The sequence below is a fragment of the Gossypium hirsutum genome, chromosome A03 (assembly GCF_007990345.1).
Source record: "Gossypium hirsutum isolate 1008001.06 chromosome A03, Gossypium_hirsutum_v2.1, whole genome shotgun sequence".
In the NCBI taxonomy this organism is placed as follows: domain Eukaryota; kingdom Viridiplantae; phylum Streptophyta; class Magnoliopsida; order Malvales; family Malvaceae; genus Gossypium; species Gossypium hirsutum.
In genome coordinates, this window is record NC_053426.1 from 11,487,215 (window position 1) to 11,505,169 (window position 17,955).

Sequence of the window (17,955 nt, forward strand, 5' to 3'; positions counted from 1 at the left end):
ACCTAGACATAGGGTGACAAGATTTTGCCGAATTAGGGTGAAACCTAATAAGGGGGTCCATAAATTGAGTTAATGCAACCCTAGGGTGTTAATTAGAGAAAGGTCTCAATTATTCAATCTAGGGATTAGACGTTATTAGCCTTGAATAGGGATAATAACATAACTTAGGGATCTCTACGGAACAAGTTAAATGAATAAATTGTCCGATTCGGAGCCAGAATAAAAAATACAGTCTAAGTGGATTTTTCCTTAGGTATTGTCTTAATTCAATCGATTTTCCCAAAAGCAATTCCCCAATTCCATTCTCCGTGAATTCTTAGTTTAGATAATTAGTTAGTTAAAACAAAAACCTCTTTATTTTTTGGCTAGATAATAAGAAGACAATCATTACTAGTACTTTTAGTTCCTTTGGGTTTGACAATCCGGTCTTGCTAAAACTATACTACTGTTCAATAGGTACACTTGCCTACATCGCGATAATAGTTAGTTTCAAGAACGATTAATTATAAATATTTAAAACCTATCACGAAATCACGCAATCAAGTTTTTGGTGCCATTGCCGGGGAATTAAGATATTAGGAATGCTCAATTGTTATTACTTTAGCCATTTATTTTTCTTGCAATTTAATTTAATTTTATTATTATTATTACTTATTAATTTACTTTTTCCTTCTCTTGGCAGGTTTTTATAGTTTATAACTAGAAGAAACCCGTCAGGACCACTACTTTTTGACGAAGAAATCGATCGCACAGTTCACAGAAACCAAAGAGAAATAAGGAGAAGCTTAAGATACACAGAGAACAAGCAAGAGAATGATACTCAAACCCCAACCACAGAGATGGCTGAAAACCAAGACAACCAGCTACCTCTTGCAGTTGTGGTTAATCAAAATCCTGCTCCACGCACTATTTATGATTATGCTAAACCTTCTTTAATAGGAACTGAATCGAGCATACTTAGACCTACTGTAGCTGCAAATACTTTTGAACTAAAACCTAACACTATTCAAATGATACAGCAATTTGTTCAGTTTGACGGTTTGCAGGATGAGGATCCCAACACTCACTTAGCAAACTTCCTGGAATTCTGCGATACATTTAAAATCAATGACATTTCTGATAATGCTATACGTCTTCGGTTGTTTCCATTTTCATTAAGAAACAAAGCTAAACAGTGGTTGAACTCGTTTCCATTAGGGTCAATTACTACTTGGGAACAAATGGCCGAAAATTTTTTAGTAAAATATTTTTCGCAGACTAAAATAGTTAAATTACGTAATGATATCTCTTCTTTTGTGCAGATGGATTTAGAAACACTCTACGATGCATGGGAGAGATACAACAACCTTTTGAGAAGGTTCCCTCACCATGGGTTACCGCTTTGGCTATAGGTTCAAACGTTCCATAATGGTCTAAATCCTTCTGCTCGACAAATGGTTGACGCAGCTACTGGCGGAACCATGAATAATAAAACACTTAAAGATGCTTATGAGTTTATAGAGGAGATGTCACTGAATAACTATCAGTGGCAAGTCATGAGGACAAAGCCAACGAAAATAACCGGCATTTGTAACGTTGATTCGGTCACCATGCTCTCTAATCAGGTGGAACTCTTGAATAAGAAAATTTATGGTTTTCTTAGTTCTTCACAGGTTCACCCAGTAATGCAGTGCGAAGCAAGTGGAGATGGAACAAGCCATTCGGAATACCAACCTTATGGCCACAACATGGATAATGAGCAATTAAATTACATAGGTAATAATTGTCGACCTTAAAACAATCCATATAGTAACACTTACAATGTAGGTTGGACGAACCACCACAATTTCTCGTGGGGCGATCAAGGAAATCAAAGACCACAACCACCTCCAGGCTACCAACAACCACCCTACCAACAGGAAAAGAAGCTGAAGCTTGAAGAGATGCTCTCAAAGTTTATATCGGTGTCAGAAACCCATTTTCAGAACACGAGATAGCACTTAAAAATCAACAAGCGTCGATCTAAGGGCTCAAAACTCAGATAGGCCAGCTTTCCAAACTAATCTCCGAACGACCACAAGGTAGTTTGCCAAGTAATACCGAACCTAACCCAAGGAAACAACTCAACACGATTAATGTTCAAGATGAAGAAGGAGTTGTTGAGCCTGAACCAGATCCGAGGTAAGAAACTGTGGTAAGCAAAGGTCAAGGTGAGATAGATCACAACAAAAATAAATCAGTGAATGTTGAATATAAACCTCGTGTGCCATACCCCAATGTGACTAGGAAAGACCGCTCAGATGAACAATTTGGTAAATTCCTTAAACTCTTAAAAAAATTACACATTAACTTACCATTTATTGAAGCTCTATTGCAAATGCCAAACGCAATGAAATTTTTAAAGGAGCTTTTAGTAAATAAGCGGAGGTTGGATGAGGCATCGCATGTGGATCTAAATGCAGTGTACTTAGCTATTCTGCAAAATAAGCTACCGAACAAATTAAAAGCTCTAGGGAGTTTTACGATTCCTTGCTTAATTGGTAGTTTAGATGTTAATAATGCATTAGCTGATTTAGTGGCTAGTATCAACGTCATGCTTTACAAAATGTTTAAGCAACTAGGCCTCGGGAAACCCAAACAGACTAGGATGAGCATTCAATTAGCAAATAAAACTATAAGATTCCCTAGGGGTATTATTGAATATGTGCTAGTTAAAATCAATAAATTTATATTTCTTGTTGACTTCATTGTTCTAGACATAGAGGACGATAGCAACACTCCTTTAATTCTAGGAAGGCCCTTTTTAGCAACTACTAAAACAATTATTGATGTTGGCACAGGTGAACTCACACTCCATGTGGGAGAATCACCCTTCAAGCTCGCAATTCTGGCAACACAATGGAAATTGAAGGTAATTTTCTAAACCATTCTACTAAAACTGACAATATGATACAACCCACTTTGCAGGAGATAAGTCTGAAGGAAGTACATGAGCCATTCTCAAGCAACAGTAGAGGACCTATTCATGAAGATCGAAGGCTATAAATCGAGGAGCTAGATGAATGGCGAACGCATAAACCAAGAACACCTGACAAACCAAATCTACAACAGAACGAGCTCAATCCCTTTCCAAATCAACTTAAGGTTGGAGATGGAGTCTTATTAGATGCCGCAGATCCCCACATTCTCGCTACCACATCAAATGAAGAAATCCCTCTTACGGTACTTAGCATTTTTCCATTCGGTACAGTCGAGGTGAGTCATCATAAGTTTGAGACTTTTAAGGTAAACAACACTCGTTTAAAACCTTATTTTGATGAGATTAATAGCAGGAATAAGGAGTATAAACACCTCAAACCACTATAATCATTCAACAGAGAGTAAGTCGAGCTTAGACTATAAATAAGCGCTTCTCGGGAGGCAACCTGAGCACTAACTATATTAACTTCTTTAAAATTTAGTCTTCAACATCTAACTTACTAACAAAGGACTTGAATACAGGTTTTCCACAGGGACACGGCCAAGAGCTCGGGCGTGCTTAGGGCCGTGTGAAAACAGAACAATAATTTTTCCCAAACACGGGCTATGAAAAAACACCATGGCCGTGTGACATGGCTGTGGTTGAACCTACCAAAACAACACGGGCGTGAGACACGCCCGTGTGGAAGAACCGTGGATGAACCTGTTAAAACAGCATGGGCGTTCGACGCGCCCGTGTCTAACACCCGTGATCGAACCTGTCAAATTAGCACGGGCGTGGGAGAAGCGAACAATGCCAGACACAACCGTGCGACACAGCCGTGTGCACCTACACGCCCAAGTAACACGGGTGTGTACTAAATGTCAGACGCGCCCAAATTCAAAATTCGCGAATCACACGAGCTGAAATTAGGGAACACGGGCGTGTTTCCTAGCCGTGTGCCCTAAAATCTATAAATACCCTGCACTATTCACTTTCTTCCCTATTCAAAAACCCTAACCCTAGTCACTGCAAGTCCACACGCCCTCCCTACCACGCCCGTGCGCCATTTCCCACTCCATTTTTGACGCTCAATCTTTCTCCCTTCACGTTTGTTTACTCCTTTCACTTCTATTTTATTTATTTCTAATGCTTATTATCAACATAATCTTCATTTCTTTTGAACTATTTTCCATTTTGCTCATTATTCTATCATTTAATTTGTATTCTTAGGTTAGTTATCATACATTTCGTGTTAAGTCGAGTTATTAGGAAAACCTCATACCCATGACATTACTATGCTCATTCTCATGCTATTACCATGCCAATATCTATCATTTAATTTGCATTCTTAGGTTAGTTATCATACATTGCGTGTTAAATCAAGATTAGGAAAACCTCGTACCCATGACATTACTATTCTCATTCTCATGGTTATTTTGGTTGAGTTTGTTTCATATTAGTAGTTTTGGTTGAAATAGTTAGTTCAAATTCATGACTTTTTACTTTTTCAAATTCATTTACCTACTATTATTATTCTTTATATTACAGGTTTATAATGTCGTCTTCACGAGGAAAGAAGGCCACTGTCCCTGATTCAAAGAAGAGGAAGAGAGCATCATCTTCCGCGGGTCCAACCACAGAAATTCGTCACCTTCTCCTGCAGTTCCCCCGTGGGCCCCAAGAAGAACTTTTCCAAATTCTTCGGGTCTGACCTTTAATTGCGGGCCACTGTATCGACCGGGTTGCCATAGAACAAGTTCAGTTGGCTGATACGATTCGGGCCCTCTTAACCACCGACCCTTGGGAGCTGTTCTTTGGGATCATCGAACCAACATACCTCGAGCTCACGATAGAACTATGCTCAACGTTCCATCTTTAGACTGTAATGATGAACTAGGATGATCATGGCATGGTTCAATTTCACCTGGGAGGGTTAGTCTGCCAGCTAAGCGTCCCAGAGTTCAGTGCTGCACTTGGCTTATATACGAAGGAGTTCAAGGAGGAGAATGAACTACATGCTCTCACTCGCCACATACATTTCTCTCCCTCAAAGTGCTAGCACAGTTTGGCCCCTGGCACAGCCTCCTACAATCCTAGCCTCTCCAAGGCACCAGTTCTCCCACCATCCCTGAGGTACCTACACACCATTTTGGCTCACACGATTACAGGGAGGCGAGAGAGCACTAGCGTCGTCAACACTCACGACGCCTAGTTCTTATGGTGCATGTCGCATGGGCACGTCATCGGCCTTGCCTATTTCATCGCCCTTGCGATTTAGCACCAGACAAAGTGGCATAGGAAGGGGGTCATCTCCATTGGCCCCTATGTTACTTAGTTAGCTCGACACTTCGGGCTGCTCAGCACTGCGGCCCAAGAATCATCCCTTGCCCTCATCGGCCAGATGTCTCCACAAGGCATCTCAAGCATGCTTAGCATGAGGATGATCGAGAGGCGCCGAGGAACCTACCCTCCCCAATATCGTCTCGCCCAATCTACCGAGGAGGAGGCCTACGAGGACATTTCTGAAGATGTCCCTCCACAGCACGAGGACCCACCGACTCAGCCACCACCACCTTCTCATTCAGTTCATGTGGCGGCTTCATATGCTGACATCTCTGAATGCCTCAATCGATTCAAGCAGTAGTGTTTTCAACGATTTGACAACATTGATGCTACTCTACAGCAGATTTGTCAGCACCTCCACATCTCATCGCCAGTCTCACCTCGCGAAACATCCAGCGATGAAGATGTTTAAAAACATTTATTTATTATTTTACGTTTTTAATTTTTATTAAAACTACTTTTTATTTTTATTTGATTTTAGAATTTTATTTTTTATTATCAATTTCGGTTATTTCTTTATGAGTAATTATTCTTCCTAATATCCCCTAAAAAGGTTTCTGATTTTATCACAGTTATATAGAGCTCTTAAGCTCATCGTCGCATAGGAACTAACAACTCCACCGGGAAAGGTTCTTCATGACTGTCATGTCATGATCGACCACGACCATATCTACCACTAGATATAATATTCTTTTGGCACAGGACTTATGGACTAATGAACCTCTACGACCACCGGAGTATCCTCCTCCACTCTCGAACCAATTACTCTCCAAAACTCCTGTTCGAGGAATTCATCATACAGGAAGTTTCACTTCTCTCCCTATCTTATTTTTATACTCTAATACCTATCTTTGTACATTGAAGGCAGTGTACATCTTAAGTGTGGGGGGTATTTATTTCATTATCAGAAAAATCCCTGAGTAACTGCCTTGTTCTCTTGCAAAGCTCTCACATTGTATTTAGGATAAATTTTGATTGATTTATGATTTTTGTTTATATATCTTGAATTAAAACATAGGCATTTATGCATTGATTGTTTAAACCTCAAGACATTAGAGAATCAAGCATGATAAGTTGATTTTTAAGAATTTAAAATCTTAGGTTGTTTCCCCAAAGTTTAGGTATTACTTTGAGTTGGAATTCAAAAGTTTTAAACATCAAAAAGCCATAATTTTTTTGAGATTTTTGAGCCTTTTGAGCACCTATTAATTCTTTCATGCTCACCTTTATTATTGCTTTGAGTGCGTCATTATTGAACTCTTATTCTAGAACTTGCTTGATTATGCATGCCGAGACCACACCATTTGATTTGATATGTCAAAATGATTAAGGCAATTAGGATTAATCCACTTATGCCCACTCATGCCATGAAAAGCCTACCTCCACGATTAACCTCTAGTAAACCCCCTTGAGCCTAACAAGCCATTTCTTGTATTACCCGTAATATTAACCTTTAACCCATTATTGTTGAAATCCCCTAAATTAATTTGAGCCTCATTTTTTGTCGAGATTTGAATTGAAATAGTTGCTTAGATATGTTTTATTCTACTTTGTAATTATGTGTTCCTAAAAAAAAGTGTGTGTATACGTCTTAATAGTAGTAATCTTTTGAGCTAAAGAAGTTAAATTCCATATTCTGAGAAAAGCTCTGTTGTACGCAATTGATAACGAGTTTTTTTTTCTAGTTAGGTAAATTTTCAACTCAATCTTGATTCTAACCCTTTCTTTCAGCTTGTGACCACTCCTCCTAGCCAAGCCTCATTACAATCCTCTAAAGACCTTTTGATTGATGTATCATCTTAAATTATAGTGGTGGAGATTTGATTTCCATGCAAGCCTATGGTAAGACTTTTCATTATTGACAATTGAGTGCTTCATTTATTGTCCTTAAACACCTCAAGTGATTTGAGTGAATCTTTAGTGAGGATGTGAAACTCTGTGATATTCTGAATCAAAGGTAATTACTTAGATAAGGGAAGGCACCTATGTTTGCATGATTAAATACTCAACTTGGAATGTTTGAAACTTTTATGTTCTTTTAGTTGAATTCTCAATGTATGATTACCTATGGATTACTTTGAGATATTATCGATAGAAATTATAAGTTGAGAAGAATTTATTTTGATTATAAGTTGAGAATTTTGCTTGAGGACAAGAAAATGCTTAAGTGTGGGGGTATTTGATAAACTGTAATTTATACATATTTTTACCCCATGATTAAAGCATTTTATGGATGATTTTTTATTAGAATTGGTGAATTCGATGCTCCTAATGCTTTAATTTCATGTTTTATACTTAGGAGAACATAAGAAAGAAAAAGGAACGAGAAACGAGGCAAAAACGTAGAAAATAGGCCAAACTACGAAATCAACACGGCCTGGACTTCCTCACATGGGCAGTCGTGTCAATTTGGCAGTTTCGAAGCACGATTCACACAGGCGTGTCACATGGGCGTGTCCCTACCAAGCCCAAGTTGAGTCCAATCCGAAAAAGGCTAATTTTGAGGGCTCTTAGGCATTCTAAAGCCTATAAATACACCCTAGAGGAGGAAGAAAAGGAGGCACAAAGACTGAAGATCTCTCCTCAATTTCCCCTTCAGGAGTTTTGGGTTTTCTTTATGTTTTGTATTCTTTATTATTCTGAGATGTTTCCTTATTTAGTTATGAACTAAAACCCCTAAATACCTAAGGGGAATGAAACCTAAGACGAATCTTGTTATTATTTTCTGAATTGTATGATAAGTATTTAACTTGTTCTTAATTATGTGTTCTTAATTCTTGTTTTGATATCCCAGGATACTGATTCAAGATAAGCTCTTATTCAGAGGAGGAATAGACCCTGTCTAAGAGTACATTTGTCATAATTAAGTGGAGTTTTTTGCGCGCCTAGACATAGGGTGACAAGATTTTGCTGGATTAGGGTGAAACTTAATAAGGGGATCCATAGATCGAGTTAATGCAACCCTAGGGTGTTAATTAGAGAAAGGTCTCAATTATTCAATCTAGGGATTAGACGTTATTAGTCTTGAATAGGGATAATAACATAACTTAGGGATCTCTACGGAACAAGTTAAATGAATAAATCGTCCGATTCAGAGCCAGAATAATAAGTACAGTCTAGATGGATTTTTCCTTAGGTATTGTCTTAATTCAATCGATTTTCCCAAAAGCAATTCCCCAATTCCATTCTCTGTGAATTCTTAGTTTAGATAATTAGTTAGTTAAAACAAAAACCTTTTTATTTTTAGGTTAGATAATAAGAAGACAATCATTACTAGTACTTTTAGTTCCTTTGGGTTCCACAATCCGGTCTTCCTAAAACTATACTACTGTTCGATAGGTACACTTGCCTACATCGCGATAATAGTTAGTTTCAAGAACGATTAATTATAAATATTTAAAACCTATCACGAAATCAAGCGATCATAATCCAAATTTGATCCCGATTTATTTTAAATGTTCTGTAAGTTTGATTGTAACACCCCTCAGAATAGGGTTATAGAGCACTACTGTATAAATGAAACGTAAAACTATACATTTCCAAACATTAATAAAAACATAAAATAATCCATTCCCCTCACGATTAGAGAATAAGCAAAAAAGGGGATTGTAATAGCTCGATTTAGACCCTAGTCAGAATGATGGTTTTAGGACCGTGAATATGAGTCAGAAAAATATTTGAAAAATATTTTATGTTTTTATTATGTGTGAATTAATATTTTTGAAATTTTCATGATTTAATTTTGTCGTTTAAGTGCCCGATTAAATAAAAGGACTTAATCGTGTAAAATGAAAATTTGATGGTTAATTGTAAAGGGCCAAATTGTTCTTGTTATTTTAATATGGAGGTTTTATGTTGCAATTATGCCATTGACCAAATAAATGGACAGCATTAGGCATATATTATATAGTTTCCATATTAATTTATTAAGGTTAAAAATGTAAATTAAACATTAAGTAATATATGTTATATTATAACATAAAAATTAAAAGCCATTTATTGTTTATATCATGTTCTTGCTGAAACAAAAGAAAAAAATGGGTTTGAAGCTTTCAAATATTCGGCCACCTTTCAAGCTTGATTCAAGGTTCGTTTTTCCTTGGTTTTTGATAATTTTTACATTTTTTGAGATCATTGCTTCGAGTACTAGTAAACCCATGCTTGAATTTTTGATTTTGGTGATATTTTAAGTTATGCCATTGTTGAAAGCTTGTGATTTTTGTTGTTTGATGATGAAATATGAAATATATGTTTTGGGTTAACATGTTTTGTATTGGAATTTTTGATTATTTTGAGTAATTAGGACTAAATTGAAAAAATAATGATTTGAAGGACTAAAATGTGAAATAAATGAAATATATGGACTTGTATGAATGTGGGTAAGATTCGGTCTAACATGGGTGTGTTGAAATTTTGTATATTTTGTGTTTTATGCAATAGGGACTAAATTGTAAAAAGCGTAAATGTTAGGGTAAAATGGTAATTTGCCCATTTATGTATTTTTGGACTAAATTGAATGAAAATATGTTTGAATGAGCTTAATTTGAATATGTTTAGATCAAGAACCAAAGAAATCAGATTTGAATTGGGGGAAAACGAAAGTTGTCGACTAGCTGTCTCGTTCCGTTTTATATCGTCCGAGATAAGTTTTTAAGCAAGTAGATGTGGTTAAATTTTAATATATGTATGATCAATAAATAGCTGTAGTAATATGAAGTAAATTATGAATCGACATTGAGTAATGAAAATAATTTACGTTTGATGATAAAGTAATGAATGAGTTCTAGTATTAAAAGTGGTGACACGAGCTATTCATATTAAAATATTGATTATCTGTTTATAAATTTCAATTTTATATTCAACAAAATAAGATATGCTTATGTATGTGATGTTAAAGTATGAATCATGGACATATATTTATATGTATATTCGATTATATGATGATATTGTGATCTTGGTAGTAAATGAAAATTTTGTTAATGAACATATGTATGCTCTGACCAATTTAAAGTTGATACAAGGACGTAAATGAGGCATCGACATGTGAATTCCGATATGTGATGTGCAAGTAAGAGATGGCATCGATGTGTGATTCCTATATATGTGAGCGAGTAAGAGCGCATTTAATATTTTGGCATCGATATGTGACTCCGATATGTGATGTGCAAGTAAGGCCATGGCATCGATATGTGATTCCAATATATGTGTGCAAGTAAAACCCTGTCTGGGCCAGTGGCATTGATATGTGATTACATGTAAGGCCACGTCTGGGATGTTGGCATTGTACGATATGTGTGATTATCCGAGTGTCCTATCCAATTCTGAATGGTTCATCAGGCATCAATAAGTTGTGATCAAATGTGCAAAATGAGCTAAAGTGATCAGGTATGAATTGGTTTATCACCTACTTGAACAAGGTAAGTAAGTTACTTAATATTTGTTGCAACTCATATTTGAAGTAAAGGAAGAATGTAAGTGAATGTGAAAAATATATTAAACCTTGAAAATAAATAATATGAGTATTATTGAAATGATTTTTGAATATGTGCAAATGGTGGTATGTTCAGCCGTTGATATAAATACATATATGTGTAATTGTTATACTTTGACTTACGAGTATATGCATATAAGTGTACATATATTTGGTATGATAAAGATGATTTGGCTTAGCCATTGAATGATATAAGTGTTCATTCGGTCGTTGATATGCTTATGCATAAGAAGCTATATTTTAATTCATGAGTATATGCTTATGTGTATACATGTACGTGGTTATTTAATGATTAAGCTTTGAAACCGAAAGATGCTTTGATAATTTATATATGTATACAGCCATAAATAAGTTATATGTGAAAGTATAAGATAAATGTTAAATCATAAGATTTTGAAGTTTAATTTGAATATGATAGTATAATTTGATATAGTTTAAATGTATGGATTATGTCCTTGAATGGTTTATTTGCTTATGACTTACTAAGCTATAAAAGCTTACTTTATGTGTGTATTTTGTTTTGTATTTTATTGATTTTGGATTCAAGTTACGAGCTCGGGAATCGCCAGAGAAGCTTATCACACTATCGATAGTCTTCGGTATTTATAAGCTGAATATTTTGACCTATGGCATGTATAGGTTGGATTACATTTTGAAATGTTGGATTTTGGTTGTGTGTAATCTAAGCCATGCGAAAATGACTGATCTTTTATGTTTGAATTCGGTTATGCTAAGTATGGTTTATGTTCATTTTAGTCACGTGGTTATGTGCTATGAATGTATAATATTTGTGTTAGGTAATATATGCTTTAAAAATGGTTGACGACTTAGGATGTGCATGTGAATGGTTCGGCTAAAGTTATTCATGAATAGAAGTATATGTGATATATGCCTTTGTACGTTGAAGTTGCTTGATGATTTGGATGTGGTTTGAAAGAGTAGGACATGATATACATATGGTATGAATTATGTTGATGTGTCACTCTTAGTTAAAATGATTCAATTATGACTTATGATGATAGTAATAGTTAAATTTGGTTGACAAGTATATTCGGTGTGATGCTGGATTTATGTATTGAATAAATTGATTGATGATTCGGCTTTTGCATTTAAATATCTAAGTATATGATGTATATGTCATGGTACAAATAAAAATATCTGTTCGTAAGTATATTAGTTGATTCGGCTATGGTATTTATATATATAAATATGTGTGAAGTTGGTTGATATGATTTGTTAAAATGAGATAATGAATACAGTTGATTGTAATGCTCATGGTTATGTATACAATTGACCTTGGTTTGGACTTATATAGAAGGTTTGTCCAATATATGTAATGTTAAGGAGTTTGGTTTATATGCATCGGCCACAAGGTAAATAATGGTTATTAAGCTAACTAAGGTATAATATGTATTAGACAGGTGATATTCAAGAGTATATGCATTTTATGAAATGTTTAAATGTCCGAATTGGTGATAAAAAGACTAGTTGTGTGTATACATTTTGGTATGTAAAATGAGTGCAATTCAAGTTGCTACTTGTGTTATAAAATGATTAACTCTAAATAAATGATTAAGTATGTGAACTAACCTTGATTATCATCATTATTGATGTTTGACAATAGTTCCATTTCATTATGATTAAAATGTGTATAAGTTTTATTTATTTATTGAAATTTATTTGACCCTTTATGGATTATTAATGCCGTATAAGGTAATGACTAAAATGCCATGTGTTAGATCTTATTTGATTTAATTTGTACATGTATAGAAATGTGACTTAAAATGATTGATGTTTACTAGATATTCGAATATCATTACAATGTTCATTATATGATTTGTATTTTTTTATTATGTATTAATAAATTCATGATTAACAATTAACTGGACATTCGTTTTCATATATGAATATGACTTGTGTGAATGTTCAGAGTTGTGCTTTTGTTCAGTAATACCTCAGGACCCTATTCCGGCGATGAATACGGGTTAGGGGTGTTACAGGGATGAAGTGGAATTTGTATGTTTCTTAAACTTATTTAAATCTCTTAATGTAAATCTGCCTTTAATTGAGCTTATCGAGAAAATACCTAAATATGCGAAATACTTAAAGGAAATAATGGCTAGCCATAGGAAAATTAAAAAGGGTGAACAAATTAATATATACGCTTTATGTAGTGCAATTATCACTAGAAAATACCCCCGAAATTGAAAGACTCAGGTGGTTTTTTCCATTCCCATATAGGTAGGGAACATAAATTTGGAAAGGCCCTATATGATTTAGGAGCCCGTATCAACTTTATGCCCTTATGTACATAGAAGAAACTCGGGTTGGGGGAGCTCAAAAATACTTTAATCACACTACATTGGCTGATAGATCTTTGGTACATCCAAAAGGTGTACTTGAATATGTATTAGTTAAGGTGAGTAAACTCATAATCGCTGTTGATTTTGTAATTCTTGATTTTGAGAAAGATTTGGAAATTTTGATTCTATTGAGTAAGCCATTTTTGGCCACTTCTAGTCCACTATTGACCTTAAAAAGAATGAATTAATCATGAAACTAAATGGTGAGATCGAAATGTTTAAAAGTGGTAGTGACCCACAAAAAAGGAATTAGGGAACTGTTTAAATCATAATTGCTATTATCTTTCTTTATTTATGTAACAACCCGTTTTTAGCTAAACCAGAACAGTGGTTTTGGGACTATAAATCCGAGCTCGTAAAATTATTTTAATATTATTTTAAGTGTTTACAACATGATAGTATGTATGTGTGAAAGTTCCGTGAAGAAATTTTATCGTTTGAATAGTTAATTTGATAAAAAGCATTAAATCACGTAAAATGCAAAAGTACAATTCCATTAGCTAAAGGTATCTTAATAGCTATGAAATATTAATTTAAGGGTCCTTATGCTGTAATAGACCATAATTAAACTGAGTGGACATTATTGGACATATTATCATGTAATTTGATGGTTTTTAGTTAAGGTTAATTTTGGTAATTGTTAATTAAAGATAAAATAAATAAAAAAATACAAACTTTCATGCTTTCATCTTCATTTACCCGAAACTAAGGAAGAAAAAACTCCATTTTTATTCTTTTGAAGGTTCGACCATGGTATATTGAGCATATAAGTGATTTTTTACTCGGTTTTTAATGATTTCTATGTTTTTGTGATCGTTGCAACTAGTACTAGCTAGCCCAAGGACTAATTTGCAAAACTGTTAAAGATTTTGAATGATTCATTGATAAATACATGAGTATTTTGAAGTTTGATGATAGATTATGAATATTTGATGTTAGATAAATAAGTTTTGAAAAGTGATTTTTAGCAAAAATGCAAAATAGGGATTAAATTGAGAAATACGTAAATTTTATGGTAGAAATGTGAAATAAATGAGAAATATGGGCTAATATGATTACTATAGAAATTTAGCGAGCATGGGTTGTGGTTAAATTGCATGAATTTGAGATTTTATGAAATAAGGACTAAATTGTAAAAGATGTAAAATATTGGGGGCAATTGTGTAAAAATGCCTTAAAGTAAATTTTGGATTAAATTTAATAAATAGATGATTAAATGAGTTGAATTTGATATTATATACATCAAGAAAAGAAAAATACGAACTTAGATATTAGGGAAGAACAAGGTGTCGGATTAGTTGATTGGCGTTATCATTTTTATATCCGAGGTAAGTTCGTATGTTATAAACATTGTTACAATTATGCTTTAAATGTTTTGATACTGGATAAATTGTATATATGAGATTATAGTCATGATTGACAATGATTGTATATATATATGGCACTTAGTGTGCAATTCGAGATAGCTTCGGCTTTATATGGCACTTAGTGTGCAATTTAGAATAGCTTCAGCTATATATGGCACTTAGTGTGTGAGACTGAGTTAGCTTCGATTATATAAGGTGCTTAGTGTGCGGGATTATAATAGCTTCGGCTATGTATTGGCACTTAGTGTGCGAGAATTTGAGTATTCAACACTTTCCCTTTGGATACAAGTTTATTACGGAGTGGTACAGGTATGTATGGAATACTATTCGAATATTGAAATTATGTATTTGATGAATTCTTTGATAAGTTATGTGAATGAGGTATTGTAGCTTTGAGACTTAATTAAATTGTTGTTCATTGAATTTCAAGCATTTGATTGGTAAAAAATTGATGAGATTTGCTTATCATTTTTCATATGAACTTACTAAACTGTATAGCTTCCATTGTTTGTTTTGTTATTTTTATAGTGATTTAAAGCTAACTCGGATTCGTGGATCATCGGAGGCTCCACCATACTATCTACTATCACTTTGGTACTTCTGAGCTTTTGGTTTGGTCATATGGCATGTATAGGATTATGGTTGTTTTTTTATATGTATTTTGGTAGTGAGTCTTAACAATTGAAATGGTTGGTGAATGGTCATGTTTTGGTTTGTACATATAGCCATGAGACTTGGCTTAATTTGGTGTATTTGGTTATGTACATATATGTGCATATATCGTTGTTAGTTGAATTTATAGATGGATGTGTGAATGAATGATATCATGCTTGTGAATGGAAACAAAATAATGCATGTTAAGTAAAGGGTTATCTAGTCAATTTGTATATGTATTTTGGCACGTTTTAATAGAGTAAGATTTGAAGTTATAAACTTGTTGGAATATTGATAGTTGATATGGTATGAATTAGTCTTGATTGTGGCTGAATTGGATGTTTATTTAGACTTTGAATTGGTACCATTTTGGTTGTGTAGGTATATGCAAATTTGGGTGGCAAATTGGCTTGGTAAATAGCCTATTTTTGTCCACATAGGCAGAGACACGGGCATGTGTCTCAGTCGTATGTCACACATGGTCACATTGCACGGTCATGTGTCCCCTGGTGTTGAAATTAAAATGAAGTCAGTATGCTCCACACGGTCTCACACACGGGCGTGTGATCGGTCGTGTGGTACGAGTCAGAATACCCCCTAATTTGCACACAGCCTGGCACACGAGTGTGTGACTTGGCCATGTTGCATAAGTCAGTACACCCTATTTTGAGAAAAATTTTACTAATTGTTGAAAAATTTCCTGAGTATCCAGTTTAGTCCCAAACCATTCTCAATGCATGTTTAAGGCTTCTTAGGCTTGTTTAAGGGACACTGTGATTAGTTATGATTTCGTTGTATTTCAATTGATAACTGTATATGAAATATATGTTTAAAAGTGTTGTAAGTTCTGTAATGCTCTGTAACCCTACTTTGATGTTGAATAATAGTGAGGACTGTTACATTTATTGGTATCAGAGTTGCGGTTTAGTCTATTCTAGGACTAACGTAGCGTATGTAAGAGTCTAGCTATACATGCCATATATAAATTGTGATAGTGTGATGACTCCTGGCATTTTTAAAGGTGCTTTCATATAGTAAATGGATCCCAATCAAGCTATAGCTGATGAGGTTTAGAGTAATGCGCCCGCTCCCGCTCAAAGGACAACACCGTCTGATTCTAGACCTGTAATGGGCAGTTAGGGAGGAGAGGCTAAAGAAGCCTTCTTCCAAATGACGAACGAGTGGTTCACTCAATATATTCGTATGAACCCGGCTGCTCAATAACCTCCACCCCCTCCTAACCTCCAACCGATTCCTGTAGCTCCTCAAGAAGTCGAGCTTTTAAGATTGAATAAGCCTCTAGTTGACATGATTAGTAAACACGAGGTTGAAGAGTTCATAGCTAATGTTGATGATGACCCTGAGAGAGCCTAGTTTTGGCTTGAAAATATGATTCGAGTGTTTGACAAGCTTTATTGCACGCCATTTGATTGGTTAAAGTGTGCTATATCCCTTTTGAGAGATATCACGTATCAGTGGTGGAATACATTAGTATCGATGGTGCCGAGGGTGAGAGTCACCTGGGAATTCTTTCAGACAGAGTTTCAAAAGAAATACATTAGTCAAGGCTTTCTGGATCAAAAGCATAAAGAGTTTTTAGAATTGAAATAAGGCCGCATGACAGTAATTGAGTACTAGAGAGAATTTGTACGGTTGAACAAGTATGCTCGGGAGTATGTTTCTATCTAAGAGATTATGTGCAAATGGTTTGTTGACGGGTTGAACGAAGACATTAAAATTTTTTTCAGGATATTGGATTTGAAAGAATTTGTGGTGTTAGTTGATCGGGCTTGCAAAATCGAAGATTTTAGTCGAGAAAAGAGAAAGGTTGATTCAGAGGTAAGAGACTCGAGGAAAAGATCGATGAGTAAACCTTATCAATCCTCGTCGAAGAAATCCTGAGACTATTATAACCTATCGACAACTCAAGCCACATCGATATCGAGTGTTGGAAATGTGAAAGATGTTAAACTTGAGTGTTAATAGTGTGGAAGATGGCATTTTGGAGATTGTTGGATGAAAAATAATAATAAAGCCTGTTACAGTTCTGGTTCACGATATCATTTTATCTGAGATTGTCCTGAGTTAAATGAAAAAGATAAATCTCTGAAAGATCAATCAATATAGCTACTCGAGGGAGGCTGCCAAGAAATATGAGAAATGCAAGTGGTAATCGTGGTACAACGAAAGATTCTACAGTGAGATCTGAGGTCATAGTACTTGCTAGAGCTTACGCTATTTGCGCTTGCGAAGATATGTTATCACCAGATGTTATTACCAGTACATTTTATTTTTACGACACTAATGTTATTGCATTGATTGATCCTAGATCAACTCATTCATATATATGTATGAATATGTTGTCTAATAAAATTTTATCTATTGAGTCTACTGAGTTTGTGATTAGAGTATCAAACCCCTTAGGCTCTAGTTGTCAAAGTATGCAAGAATTATCCTTTAATGGTTCGGGGTCACTGTTTTTCGGCTGATTTGATGCTTTTGCCATTTGATAAGTTCGATGTGATTTTGGGTATGGATTATTTGACTATGCGTGATGCAGTTGTGAATTGTAGATGAAACATTATTGAATTGAAATGTCAAAACAGTGAAATTCTTCGGATTGAGTCTGATGATTCGAGTGAATTACCTACTGTGATATCGTCTATGTTAGCTCAAAAATGTATGAAAAAGGGTTGTGAAGCATATCTTGCATACGTACTGGATACAAAGGTGTTTGAATCAAAGATTGAATCTGTACCTGTTGTTTGTGAGTTTAGAAACACGAAAATATACACA

General features: G+C 34.9%; 1 non-coding gene across 1 annotated transcript; it reads right to left on the reverse strand.

The window, feature by feature from the left end:
- Positions 1-1,268: 1,268 nt before the first annotated feature.
- Positions 1,269-1,375, reverse strand: LOC121225397 (small nucleolar RNA R71). The gene has a single exon (XR_005923255.1). It is a non-coding gene; the product is annotated as a small nucleolar RNA R71 (small nucleolar RNA).
- Positions 1,376-17,955: the final 16,580 nt, after the last annotated feature.